We start from the raw sequence: 14,988 nt of genomic DNA, 5'->3' as shown, positions 1-14,988 counted from the left end.
AATATTCCGTTGGATGTTTATAAAGAAACAGTCCGTCTTTGGTCATCCCGTTGTCATGTCAGGAACTGATAACTAAAAAATTATTTATACACGAATGGGAGATACAAAATTCCAAACGGTTTTATTTTTTCAAAGCATGTATTTTGTCTGCTTCTTTGTAAGGCATGTTTCCGTCTTTGTAAAAGCTGTAGAAGTTGTTGTCGGGTGTAAATCAGTAGCTGAAGGCTGTCCCATAAGCATACTGTATGTCTCTTGCATTTAGCTAGCTTTAGGAATGGCTTTGGTACTATATTCAGAAATTATTTATATTTAATTATGTTTTATATATATATATATATATATATATATATATATATATATATATATATATATATATATATATATATACATACACACAAACACACACACACACACACACACACACAGACATGGCAAGAAGAGGATGTCTGTCACATAAATATTGGTGTTTTTTTGTTTTTTTTTGAGAGTTTATTAAAGTCATGTTCAGTGAAAAATCTTCTACCAGTCATTGAGCCAAAGCATTTTGTGAATGAAAAAAAGAAGGAAAAAAAAAAGAAATAAAATTGTAAACAAACTACGATTTCATTTTCATTCTACGAAAAACACCAATATAAATTCTAAGCGTTTTTTCTATTCTTTTTGGGGTCTGCACTTTGATTACCAAACTGAAAATCACGCCTGTTGACAGTCAACGTTACTGTCAGCTTAACCAGCATCAACACTCTCTCTCTCTCTCTCTCTCTCTCTCTCTCATGGTTCAGAGACACACACTGCAACACACTTCACTCTTAACCACACACAGGTGTAGCCACTCATTCATTACCCGCTCGTTCTCTGTGACACATCTTCCCATTTACAGCCAGCACTTGACCACAACTACACTTCCACAGTTGCAACCATACGGTATGTTGTTGTTTGTCTTTGCAGCAAACGTAGTTTTGTATGTCTCTCTTGAATGTCTAGAAGAATCACATACGCAAAAAAACACAAAGCAATGTAATAACGTCACTACAATTTATGGATAGATTTGGTTAAATATTTTATGAACGCATCTGCCAGACAGAGAGGAAGACACAGTGGTCTATCTGTGCCTGAAGGAGTAAGAAAATAATCAACGACTGGGTGGGTTGATGAAGTGTAGATCATTTTACTACTCCAAATTGAATTGGTCTCCAAATAACAGCAAGTCCAATAGTTTCATTTCTATTATTCCACAAAATTGCTTACATTTACTTTTTTTTTGGTGTCACGTCAATGCTGGAAATTGTGTCTCACTATGCCAGAGACTTCCAAGAAGCACTGCGCCCTACGAACACGGCCACCGTGGATTACAGTTCACAACGCAAAGGCTTATTTTCTCATTCAACCTCACCTGATTACTTATCATGACATGGATTCTATTCCACACATATATAAACAGACTGTGTACACTCACTTGACGTGAAATATCAATCAGTGTGGCTTGTTCACCTGACACATCGAGCCTTATCATTGTTATTGCTTTTCTGGTTTTAATCTTTGATTCATTTCCTGGTTACTGATACTAGTCCTGTCTACTTCAGTCTGTTTGTTGATTGCCTGGCGCTTGCGTGTTATCATGTTTATGTCCTTGCTGCTGCGTTATGGATTTGTCTGCCAGTTCTAAAATAAACGTAATAGCAGATATTAACAGTCAATCACTAAGCAACCGGTTGTTTTTACCTTTCCTGTAGTGATGGTAAGTGAGAAAGAGACAAAGTTGATGTTACAAAGCACTGACACTGGAGACTCCTTCCATTTATATTTATGGCATTATACCACCATACCTTCCATAAATGTTAATCTTTGTTTTTATGTGGAGTGTCCACCCATCCAGGGTGTCTCCTGCCTCGTGCCTCAAGTCCCCTGGGACAGGCTCCAAGCTCTCTCGTGACCCTGTGTAGGATAAGCGCTACGAAAAATGGATGGATTATGTGGAGTGTCCACATTATGTGAATTATTCCATTTTAGAACTAGCACATTGATGTATTTAACTGACTGGCCTGGCTACCGGGTTTGGAAAAATTCTGGAAAATGAATCACCTTTAGACTGATCAGATTAGAGAATTCAAAAGCACCGTGGTATTATTTAAATAGCATGTTCCTGTTCTAGTTCCCATCCCATTATCCTTCATTGTAGTCGTACAGGTGAACTAATGTGAACTGCGAGGATACGGAGTAGTCTCTGCCCTCAAAGCAATTTACAACATGGATGTTTGCCAATGTCACAATCTAATACGTATTCCACAGAGTGTTGAATTTAAATCAGAGCTGGAGATGGTGCATCCTCTGGGAAATGTGGGAAAAAGTGCCAAGCAGTGCATCTCATCATGAAGTATTGACCGCAGCCAGTCTTGTTACAGCTATGATACTAATGCAAACCCTCAGCACCATAATGTGTTAAACAGACCACGCTTGTCCTTCAGTCAGTACTGTAGAGTGTTATCACCAGTCATTTGTCATCCAAGCAGCATCGTTAGTTCTTCTGATTGAAATGGAATTTCTGGGCATCGAAACACTGCGAGCGCCGCACATCGGGATTAAGAGCGTAGATGTATCTACAGATTTAAGCACTATTCTTTTTTGGAGGATTGGAGTATTCGCAAAAATACTCTGCGCTCATGGATATCAAACAGTTGCAAACAAAACACGTTTATATATTTTTAAAAAAATCTTATGTTAAATATAGGTGTGCAACAATTATTGGCACACTTTTAGTCAATACTTTGTGCTATGTCGCTTTACCAAGATAACAGGTCTGAGTCTTCTCCTATAACGCCTGATGAGGTTGGAGAATACATGGCGAGGGATCGGAGACCGTTCCTCCATATAGAATCTCTCCAGATCCTTCACATTTCGAGGTCCACACTGGTGGACTCTCCTCTTCAGTTCACCCCACAGGTTTTCTATGGGGTTCAGGTCAGGGGACTGGGATGGTCATGGCAGGACCTTGATTTTGTGGTCAGTAAACCATTTGTGTGTTGATTTTGATGTATGTTTTGGATCATTGTCCTGCTGGAAGATCCAACCACGGAGCATTTGAAGCTTTCTGGCAGAGGCGGTCAGGTTTTCATTTAATATCTGTTGATATTTGATCGAGTCCATGATGCCATGTATCCTAACAAAATGTCCAGGTCCTCTGGCAGAAAAACAGCCCCAAAACATTAAAGATCCACCTCCATATTTAACCGTGGACATGAGGTACTTTTCCATATGGCTACCTCTCATATGTGCTCCAAAACCACCTCTGTGTTTATTACCAAAAAGCTCTGTTTTGGTTTCATCTGACCGTAGAACCCGATCCCATTTGAAGTTCCAGTAGTGTCTGGCAAACTGAAGACGCTCGAGTTTGTTTTATTTATTTATTTTTCTATTTATTTATTTATTTATTTTTATGCCCCTTTGGAACAGGAAGTCATGGTTCAACAATTTCCTGTTCCTAGTCCCCCAGATGTACTAAACAAATTTAACAATCAATGGGACGTATACTTCAAATATATTTTTTCTCAGTGCAAACATTTTTACAGGTTATGGATTATAGCTGAATGTGTGGTTGGTGAAAAATGAATTTAATTTATTCTTAAGGGTGTGCACTCACTGTGGTTGTTTATGTAATTGTCAGGAAGACCTTCTGCAGGTGTCATGTAGCCTTATGAACACTCCCGTTTTCTTTTGTATTACCAGGAGATGAGAGCATGGCTAATAATGTCGCCAGTGTGCACAAACCAATTAGCCTCATATGACCCCAGAGACAGTCTTGTACAAGGGTCTTATCTCTAATCAGAGATTAGCAGCGGTGCATTATGGGGCCACGTTAGCCAGATAGAAACGTCTCTGTTATTCTGATTGTGGAGAAGTGGCATCTTATAGTGAGCGAGGAGCGGGGGATGACATTTTCACCTCCCCGCTATCAGCCACAATCAGCCACGCCGCTCATGTTTACAGCGCTCGCAGTGTTGAGAGGCCGAGTCTTTAAACACAGAAACGTCGGGATTATTAGTGACTCAGATATGATGCTTAAAGTGATAATCAAATTTCCTAGAGTGTGACATGTCCTCCTATGTGAAAGCTTTTCTCATGAAAAAAAAAAAATGCAATTGCTCATCTAAATAAATTTTCTGGTAAAAGTAAAAGCTTTAAAATTCTTCACTCAAGAATGAAAGTAAAAGTCCAAGAAAGATTCACAAAATGTCTAATTCAATTTCAGTCTCAAATTCTAATCAGACACTGATTTTTGTTAGTTACAGTAAATGTGTGCCTCTTTCACAATGGAACCAAGAAACCAAGGAATGTTAATGAACTTTAGCTATGACTAACTAGGAACAATTTTTATTCCTAATTTCTCAAATGGTAGCTAGCATAACAATAACTCTGACCATACAAACCAACTGAATACTTATAGCTCAATATTAATGTCTGAAATGGTAGCTAGCATAATAGTTTCAATTCTTATCGCACAATATTTTTAGTTACTGATGGTAAATTAGTGCCTTAAGGAACCAAACAACAGGGGGAAACATCAGCTAAGGATAACTTTTTTTTATTATTATTATTATTATTTTTTAAATGATGATAACAATAAACAACCATATAACAATAAACAACCATAAACCAAACTAGCTGAATGCTAATTGCTCAGTAGTAATCTCCCAAATGGTAGCTAGCGTAACAATAACTGACCATAGAAACTAGCTGAATGCTAATTGCTCAGTAGTAATCTCCCAAATGGTAGCTAGCATAACAATAACTGACCATACAAACTAGCTGAATGCTAATTGTTCAGTAGTAATCTCCTAAATGGTAGCTAGCATAACAATAACTGACCATACAAACTAGCTGAATGCTAATTGTTCAGTAGTAATCTCCCAAATGGTAGCTAGCATAACACTAACCAACCATAGAAAGTAACTGAAATAATCGCTCACTGGTAATCCCTCAAACGGTAACTAATGTGGTAATTCTGTCTGTACAAACAAGCTGAATGCTAATTGCTCAGTATAAATCTCTCAAATGTTCTCAGATAACTAGAAGATAGCCCATTAGCAGCTAATCTGAAGCTGTCTAATGCTATAAAATAAATAAAAAAAATAAATAAAAAAGTCACCATTCTAAAGATATGATTATAGAAAAATGTAGCCATACGATATTTTGTATCCAAAATATTATGGGGAAAGAAAAACTCCAGTAAAGTACAAAAACCTAAAAACGTAAACTTAAGTTTAAGATCAACAGATCAGTGCTGGAAGGAGACTCTGATGGGAAAACTAGTGTAATTATCCTGACTGGAAATGATATCATCTTTGTTGTCCCCACTACACACACACACACACACACACACACAGTGTCTAAGCCTGTGTGATCAGTGTGTGATGGATGCTGTTCCCTGAAGACCCTGTGTGTTTTTTAGCTTGGGATAATGAAGGCTGTCGGAGGAACAGGAGTGGCATTGATCATTATTAAAGCAGCCTCGTCAACACTCATCCTTTCTGTCTCTTTATGATAAATCGCCCTCTTCAACTCCATATAAACCGAGCTGCGACTCCGGAGAGACAACAAACAGGCCTGCTTTTCTCTAACACACTTCACTTTCTCTCCAGTCCACATCAAGGACAGTGGCAGTAATGAAGGAGCGCTGTTTACTATATCAGCACACACACACACACTGACATTGGATGCATGCAAATGGAATGCAATTGAAATGCATATTGAAATGAAAGCGACATTAATCGATGATTATGTTCTATTATCAGACATTTTTGAAAGAACATTAGGTGATTATGCTTACATGCTAAAATGATTTTTTCGTCTACTTCCTTTTATTTCATTATATTTTATTTGAACATCAGACGTGTTAAATAATGCAACTGAAAGATGTTTAAATGCTACAAGTACAAGTATTGTTTGTGTTTTGATTTTAGTGTATTTATATAAATGCTGTTTTGTTATGCAATTAAAATACTATAATGTGTGTATACATGCTGCAATTATTTTGGATTGAATCGTATTTGATTCTTTTGCCGAGCAGTTACAGAGCAATCAAGTCAAGTGGGTCCCATCAGTGTAGAAGTAAGATCTTTTTCAGGGTTGGAAATTTCTCCCACTGAATCCTGTTTCGGTGTGTCTCTGTTCCTCAGACGCTGTGGAGATTGATGCCTCGGGGGTAGAGAGAGAGAGCGAGAAAGAGAAAGAGAGAGAGATTTCAGCCATGTTTATGCCTCAGATCAGTCCAGAGACAGAGATACTTAAAGATTAAAAGGTCTCTTCATTCTTCTGACTCTGTGATTTTCCTCACTGACTTTGTGACTCGTGGAGGCGTGTGGCGTGATGAATCGTGTTTGGATTGTGTGCTGGTCAGACGCCGCTGTACCGCACCGATAAGAGCCGCTGGCAGCAGATGACGATGATGTGTTTGCTCTGAACTCCTGCTTCAGTCAACAAACTGAGGCATCATGGGGGATTTGAAAGTTTGTGCAGGTTTACGTGTTGTACATAACGTCTTATTGTAGCTTGTCCTGAGGTGCACACTTTATTACTTTTACTCGCTCACATGAGCCTCGTTCCGGCCACCTGTTAACGACTGGCAAGCTAACGAGGACGTTGTGGAGCAGAACTGGGAGTCCGGGAAGTCAGGAGTGACTTTTTATCCCCTCCTTAGGGCAGTAGAGTGTGTCGGGTGAATGCTTGTAAAGTAGGTACTTCATTCGCTGCTTTGTTTCCGGAGAACAGGCTGACTCGACACAAAAACAGCCACCATTGTGTGGCCATTAAACACAATCTGATCCTCTACTTCTGCACTCCGTTTCTACATATAAATATATACACTTCCTAAAAACAGTTTGTTCCCAAGTCTCGTTCTTGCTTCGGTTAGTAAGTTTCTCACCAGGATACTGTAGATTTGTACGTAAGAGCTGCTAATGTATGATATGAGCTCGAGCGAGGAGAATTATTAAGCCCAGCTGAATTGAATTGTGAACCAAAACCATTTAAAACCGTAATGTTATGATTTCATGCCTGTTTTTTAGTATCTCAGGGCTTCATTAACTGTCGGTAAATAAAGACAGCGCTAAATATTAACACGTGCTGGATCAAGTGCTATTTTATAAGCTGCTGAATAACGAGGAAGCCGTATTATTAAAATGCACGGTGTGATTGTTGTGATAATTTTATATCAGGGATACTAGTCTCCTAATAGATTCAGATCAATGTGCACGATTTTATTCTTCATATATACTTTTCATTTGTCGTTTTTAAATTGCTTTTTAATGTTGCATCGTATTACAGCCGTAACGTTAAAACCACTGACGGGTGATGCGAATAACGGTGATTATCTCGTTACAGTGGCACCTCTCAAGTGGTGGGATAAAAATGACTAAGCGTAAGGACCTGAGCGACTTTGACGAGGGCGAAATTGTGATGTCTAGATGACTGGGTCCGAGCATTTCCCAAAACGGCAGGATTTGTATATATATTTCCCAGTATGCAGTGGTTAGTACCTACCAAAAGTGGTCCAAGGAAGGACAACTGGTGAACCATTGACAGGGTCATGGGCGGCCAATGCTCATTATTGCACGTGAGGAGCAAAGGGGGCTGTGTAGCTGCAGAGCGGTCAGAGAGTCCATGCTGACCCCCTGTACACCACCAAAATCTCATACAATGGGCACGTGAGCATCAGAACTGGACCATGGATAGTTCTAGCAATGCTTGTTCATTTCTATATTTACTTGTGTCAATGCCCATTCAGCATAATGTATATAAAAAAAAAAACTACAGAGAACAAGTCCATCCATCCATCCATGTATCCAATTTCTGTACTGCTTATCCTACACAGGGGACTCAGGGCACAAGGCAGGGAACACCATGGATGGGGCACACATACTCACACACCCATTCACACACTATGGACAATTTCGAGATGCCAATCAGAATCCGTTTCTAGTATTTGAAACTGATGATTGTAAGAGTTAAAGCACGACTTGTAGCCTTTGAGACTGAGCCAGTACACACTGCCATAATTATTATAAGACGTTCATGACTTGCAGTTGGATTTTACTGCCACTATAGATAGAGTGATGTTGCTAATTAGCAAAAAATAAAGCCAACAGTGCTAGTCACATGATGGAAACAGTGCATTATTTCCAGAAAGCTGAGGAGTCAGGTGTAGCTTCCTTCAGAACGAAGAGGCACCTCAGGAGATGCGTTGAGAAAGTGGCTTTGTTCCTCCCTCAGCTGTTTGGTTGTCAGGGTGGATGTTGAGAGGCTTTATTCCAGCACGATATGGTTTGTTTAGTGTCATTTTGTTGACATTTCAGGCAGGCAGGGCAGAGTTTGACAGTCGGCATCACTGCTCAGACTCTCGTATTGTGTGCGTACGTACGTTTACCTAAGTGTCAGCTACTGACGTGTGGAGAACAGCACAAGCTCTTTTTGAAAGCCGGCTGCTTGTATACGTGCTGAGTGTGGCGATGCAAAAAAAAAAAACAACGTTTCTTAAAGCTTCTATCATCGTGTATGTGTGAACATGTGAACAGCAGGGAAGGTTCAGAGCTAATGGACTGTGGAAAACCCGGCATGACTATAACACAAAGTACCGACACTGTTGCAGTGGTTTCAGTAAACAAGGAAATATATATATATATATATATATATATATATATATATATATATATATATATATATATATATATATATATATATATATATATATACATACATATATACATAAGTACATGCATACATAGTGTGCGTGAAAGATAGCACGGTGCCTCGATTCCCGAAGGTACAACGAGAAAACTGTTTCTGCGTCATTGTGATTGAGTAGATCCAAATTCCTCTTCTATACACCTGTGCAATTATCTGCCACTCATAAAGCTACACTTAGGGGGAGAAACAACAACAACAACAACAACAACAACGCTCTACTGTATATAGTACTTTGAACCCAGACAGCTTCCCTTTTAGGTCAAATGTTACACGTACAACCTCTTTAGAAATTGGTAACCATTCAAAGAACCCTCGAGGAACCCTTAGAAAAACAATGTTCCATCAAGAAATATCACAGTATGCTGTTTAAGGGTTTAAAGAGCATACTGTTAGATATATATTTTTTAAATGCCTCGGCATGACGTTCACGCGTCTCATTATGTATGCATGAAGAAAATAATTCTATCTTCGCGTCGTTTGTTTCCACAGCCACACCTGATCCGAGTCAAGCACAGGAAGTGTTCAAAGCGAACTTTTCCACATTTTGAATTACAGGCTTGGACAGGAAGACTGAATCCTTATGCAACTAACAAATACGTACTTTTTTTTGCTTGCCTTTTTACCTTTGGGTGGCAGGAAAATTGTAAATATCCCAATGAAGTCCATATTAATTCCAGGTTGTAATTACACATTACAATACTTACGCAACGCTCTATATTTTTTTTCTATATACTGTAGGCTATAAGCAAGCTGCTTCATCTGAACTACTGATCAGTGTTGAGCAAATGCAAATGAACACTAATATACAGTTAAATACATATTGATGAGAACAATAAAGCGGTTTACATGATGTGTATCATTTTGTAAACATTTTGACGTAGCCATAGTGACTATAGACGACAGATTCTGGGTCCTGAGTATGAAAACACTCTAAATGCTATGTATAGCAAGTGTGGAGAACAAAGAGGAGTCATATTCCCCAAAGTAACCTTGTCCAGATGTTTATTTGCCCAGAAAGACGGCAGCGCGATAGCCGATGCATCATGGACGTCAGCAAGTGTCAAGTCATGTATGGATATGAGCATGAGCACGAATTTGTCGCTTGGCTGCATTTCGAATCGAGAATGAAGGAGATCCAGGTGGGTTTATGGGTACTGAAATAAATCAACAGAACTGCCAGGCTTTTGCAAGCCAGAACTATACAGTAGGTAGAGGAAATGGAGCGTGGATTGGCAGATACTATGAAACAAACTAAAATAGTAGGACTGAAGGACAGGGTTTGGGCAAAAACACTGCTATACAGCATTATGATCATCTCAGCTTCATTTTGCCGTTCTGATCGAGATGATTTATGATTACGAATCGTTAACCCGATATTATTTCCAATAAGAATGCATGAAATTAGGCTAACGATCAACGCATGACGAACATCTGCTCGTTTGTAGCAATTTCTGTCTGCAACAGCAGCATGTGACCTCCCGGCACTCCCACTTCAGAGCTCCTACTGAAAGGCCGTTGAAAAAAAATCTCTCGTCCTGGAGTTTCCTGAATCCGCACAGCACCTGCAGAGCTTAGAGAAGGGGGACGATACAGCAGCAGGTGGGGAAGAGACTCTATTTGTAGTGAGGAGCCAAGTGTGTGAGAAAAATGAATCATTTTGAAAACAAAATAGCATTTCACAGCCAGGAGCAGTGGCAGTGGTGCAGTGGCGCACTGGTGCCATGCCAGTGTAATTACAACTGCTCTGTTATAACATATACACATGACTCTGCACCTGAACCCTGGATATTATTGTAATTCTTTTCTTTATTTATTTATTTCTCCAAAACTATTTTACAGACCATCCTTATCTGGTTTATCCAGACAAGCATTACATACTATTGTTCATTCAGAATAAATATCCAGGGTGAAGGTGAAATATTCTGGTGATCTCTGCTGGTTGTTTATTTGTTTAGATAAATATAAACATTTTAGAAATAAATGCAACATTAGCTACTGTCACTAGCTATGATAACATGTGTAAATTCGTATTTATTGATACCACTGTGATACCACTGTGTGTGTGTAGCAGTTGAGCCAGTCTAGCACTGAACTTGTTAGCTAAATCAAACATGTATTCTTATACAACCGCAATTCCAAAAAAGTTGGGATGCTGTACCATTACTGAGTCAGTAACACTTACCTTTTCCACCCTTTTGTTGAGCCCGTCCTAACTTTTTTGAGACCAGTGTTGTGGCCATCAAATTCAAAATGACCTTCTTTTTTTTTTATCCTTAAAATGATCCGTTTCCTCGGTTTAAACATTTTAATTTAGATGTTTTCTATGTTTGAATAGCATATGAGTTTATGAGATTTGCAAATCATTGCGTTCTGCTTTTATTCCTCCGGGTACTCCGGTTTCCTCCCCCAGTCCAAAGACATGCATGGTAGGCTGATTGGCGTGTCCAAAGTGTGCGTATTGTATGAATGGGTGTGTGGGTGTGTATGTGATTGTGCCCTGCGAAGGATTGGCACCCCGTCCAGGGTGTACCTCGCCTTGTGCCCAATGCTCCCTGGGATAGACTCCAGGTTCCCCGTGACCCTGAAAAGGATAAAGCGGTATAGAAGATGGATGGATGGATGGATAAATATTTATTTTTAAAGCACAATCAAGACAACTTCTGGTAACCAAAGTCCAATACATATATAAACAAGTATTTACATAGTGTTGGCCTCTTTGGGGAAACCTGGAGCAATTTTACAGGCACTGCCATGGCACTGGCGTCTGACTGCAGGCTGACAGGGTAATCCAGTATAAATAGCTATTTACATCTCATAATACGCCAGTATTTTTTATTCATAGCCTTTCTCTATTATTTCTTTATTACTCCCCATGATTCTTATTCAATCTTCTAACTCCATTTTGTTCCCCAACCTAACTATTATCCCCAGATCTGCAGCAGCGACCTTCAACACCCAGTACAGTCTTTATTTGACATCTTTTCCTGTTCAGTTTCTTGACTATTTCTCGAAAATGAAACGAGAAGTGTTTCAACTCTGCAGTCACGTCGTTCTTTTGTCATATTCACAGCAAACTGTTCCAAGGCACAATAGCAGGAAATCAATTCAAGGCATACTAAAAATTTAAATGTCCTCAAAATTCAAGGGGAAGCCAGTAGATACAGAACAAGAACAATGGAAATGGTTAAGGGTCTACAATTATCTAAAGTGGCCTTGGAGGAAAATGGATGATTTTTCATTCTTAATACAATTTATTATGTCCTGTCAGCTCTGCATATGTCATACATACGGTATGTACTGTTTTCATTGCATTGTGGATCCAGGAGAAACCTTATTTGATCTCACTGTGTATTGTACATTGTATACAATAAAGATCTATTTGATGTCCAGGGTTTACAATTACCTTCACCTGAATCATGCGAGTCAAGTCAAATCCCTGATGCTCTAGGTCATTTAGGAATTGATGAATTCATTTGTTTATCCGAAGTGACTCGATCCCGTGAGCCACGACACAATAGAGTACAGAGGTGATAAACAGTGATCGGGAATACAATCATTGCAAAAGTAAAGTACGTATTGAATAATCCAGCAAGAAAGAACTCCAATTTTACACCAATTTATCCACCAAAGGTGGAGGAGAAAAAACCTGCAGCATTATTTCCAGCGAGCAGGTCCTAATCAGAGATATCAAAACACTCGAGAATCATACAATGCAAGTTAGTTGTATTTCTTCCTCACAATGTTCTTGAGGTTTGATATTGCTGATATGGAAAAGTACATCATGTCCACTGTTAAATATGGAGGTGGATCTTTAATGTTTTGGGGCTGTTTTTCTGCCAGAGGACCTGGACTTTTTGTTAGGATACATGGCATCATGGACTCTATCAAATATCAACAGATATTAAATGAAAACCTGACCGCCTCTGCCAGAAAGCTTCAAATGCTCCGTGGTTGGATCTTCCAGCAGGACGATGATCCAAAACATACATCAAAATCAACACACAAATGGTTTACTGACCACAAAATCAAGCTCCTGCCATGACCATCACAGTCCCCTGACCTGAACCCCATAGAAAACCTGTGTGGTGAACTGAAGAGGAGAGTCCACCAGCGTGGACCTCGAGATGTGAAGGATCTGGAGAGATTCTGTATGGAGCAACGATCTCAGATCCCTCGCCATGTATTCTCCAACCTCATCAGGCGTTATAGGAGAAGACTCGGCGCTGTTATCTTGGCAAAGGGAGGTAACACGAAGTATTGACTAAAAGGGTGCCAATAATTGTTGCACACCTATATTTACCAAAGATATATATATTTTTTGATAAACCTGTGTTGTGTTTGCAAACGATGTGAATTTTTCTTTTTAACCGAAGATCAGAAGGTTCAACAATAAAGACACATATTCAAAGCCTTCTTTGCTCATATTTACCAAGGGTGCCAATATTATTGGAGGGCACTGTGCACAGACTGAACTCATACTTGGTATTCCAGTCACTAGAGTAATTTGCTGTATACTTGTCCAGTTGGGATGGTCATCCTCCTCCACTCTCGGGCATTCCTGGTGGTATACTGTGTATCTGAAGAGCTTTCTCTAGCCTCTTCGGATCCAAGAACGCTATCGCTGCTTCATTTTCCATCCCTTTAAGCTTTAAGTCTTTTCACCAAGGTTGTTATCCAGCCTTTTCCTGGACATCACTGGTCAAGGATGGGTGTAGGTGGCTTAATCATACATCGTGTAAGACACTTGAGCACACTTGATCCTCAGTAATGAACCCTAGGGTCATCAGGAAATCATCACCACCATCACCCAGACCAGTTGTATTAACTTTCCAATGATTCGGATGTAAAAAAAAGAATGTGAGTCTCGTACCTAATTAAACTACTGTTGACGGGAAAGCCTCGATTTTCAGGTAAGGTACTGCTGCGGGGTGATTTTTAGTTCAGATTACCACCAGCTTCTCAGAAACAAGAAAAATATTGTACTTGGAATTCGCTATAGCAGTGTTTGGTACATTAACATATTCATTTACATAAACTGAATAAAACATAAGTGATAAGTCAGGGCGTAAATGTAGGGACATACATTTTCCCAAATGTAAACCATTGCACGTGGCTCTTCTTTTCCCCGGCTGCAAAACACTTCAAAATTATTTTCAAAATTGTTAGCATCCCTATTATTTTTGTTGTTGTTGTTGTTGTTGAACCATCTTCTAAAGAAACACTGGTGCAACCCACCAGTCTCTGTAATGCCCAACAGGTTTTGAGACACGTGTAGAGGATCTTGATATACTCCTCCATATAGAACTTGATTAAATGATTATAATGTTTTTTTTGTAACTGCACAGTTTATGCTAATGATTTATGAATACTGGCTTCACCGTAATCGTTACTAAAATGTGCTCGGATGCTGTAGTAAACACAACGCTGATGTCCAGATGGTGAACTGGAAACAAGCAGCCATGGGGCTTGCAGTAAAGCAGCCTGATTGTGTGTATATATATGTGTGTGTGTGTGTGTGTGTGTGTGTGTGTGTGTGTGTGTGTGTGTGTGTGTGTGTGTGTATGCTCGTTACACACACACACACACACACACACACACACAGCCGCTCCCATATAATTACCTGCGTTTAACTCAGTGCCACTAGCAGAAAGCTTAAATATGTCTGGAATCTGATCTCCAACTGCTACAATTTCCATCTGCACTCGGCTTGAGGATTCAGAACCACTCGGATGTTGTTGATGATTATGCCGAGACTTTTACTAAGCCGATTCGTCTAAACGGACACGTTGCGGCATGTCGCGTTTACAAGACGCTAACGCTAATGACGAATTCACTTAGCTTTGCGTTAAGCCGCTGACATGAGAGGAGCGAATTTTTTACATTTGTTTTTTTCCTGTGGAGAAAACATGCCGATTAAAAAATAAATAAATAATGATAAAAAAAACATTAAGGACACAACAGCAGCAGGGAACCACAGGAAATTTCACTCAGACTAATTGGTTTTGGATAACGTCGTCACCTCCGGGGTCTTGGGGTTGGATAGTGAGCCGGGATTACTGTGTGAAGTTTTGCCCGTGTCTGTTTTTGGGTGTAAATATCAACGTCAGGATATCTATTTCAAGGGTATGATTTTCGTCTTTGAATGATTTTGTCTTTTAATCATTCGCTTTCAGTCTAGAATTTGGCTAACGGGTTTGTGGTTTCAAAGTGACCTCATCAGTTAATATCCAATACCATTGAAAATGACAT

At 39.4% G+C, this 14,988-nt stretch overlaps 1 long non-coding RNA gene across 3 annotated transcripts in view; it reads left to right on the top strand.

Annotated features, from left to right (window-relative positions):
* Positions 1-799: 799 nt before the first annotated feature.
* Positions 800-14,988, top strand: part of LOC108266165 (uncharacterized) — a 96,714-nt gene continuing 82,525 nt past the window's right edge. For all 3 annotated transcript variants that reach the window (XR_001812824.3, XR_008396547.1, XR_001812825.3), the window contains exon 1: positions 800-924. This is a non-coding gene — a long non-coding RNA (uncharacterized LOC108266165). The remainder of the gene's footprint in view (positions 925-14,988) is intronic.

The sequence above is a fragment of the Ictalurus punctatus genome, chromosome 6 (assembly GCF_001660625.3).
Source record: "Ictalurus punctatus breed USDA103 chromosome 6, Coco_2.0, whole genome shotgun sequence".
NCBI lineage: Eukaryota > Metazoa > Chordata > Actinopteri > Siluriformes > Ictaluridae > Ictalurus > Ictalurus punctatus.
The sequence above is the reverse complement of the archived record's forward strand: the minus strand, read 5'-3'. Positions and strand labels throughout refer to the sequence as shown.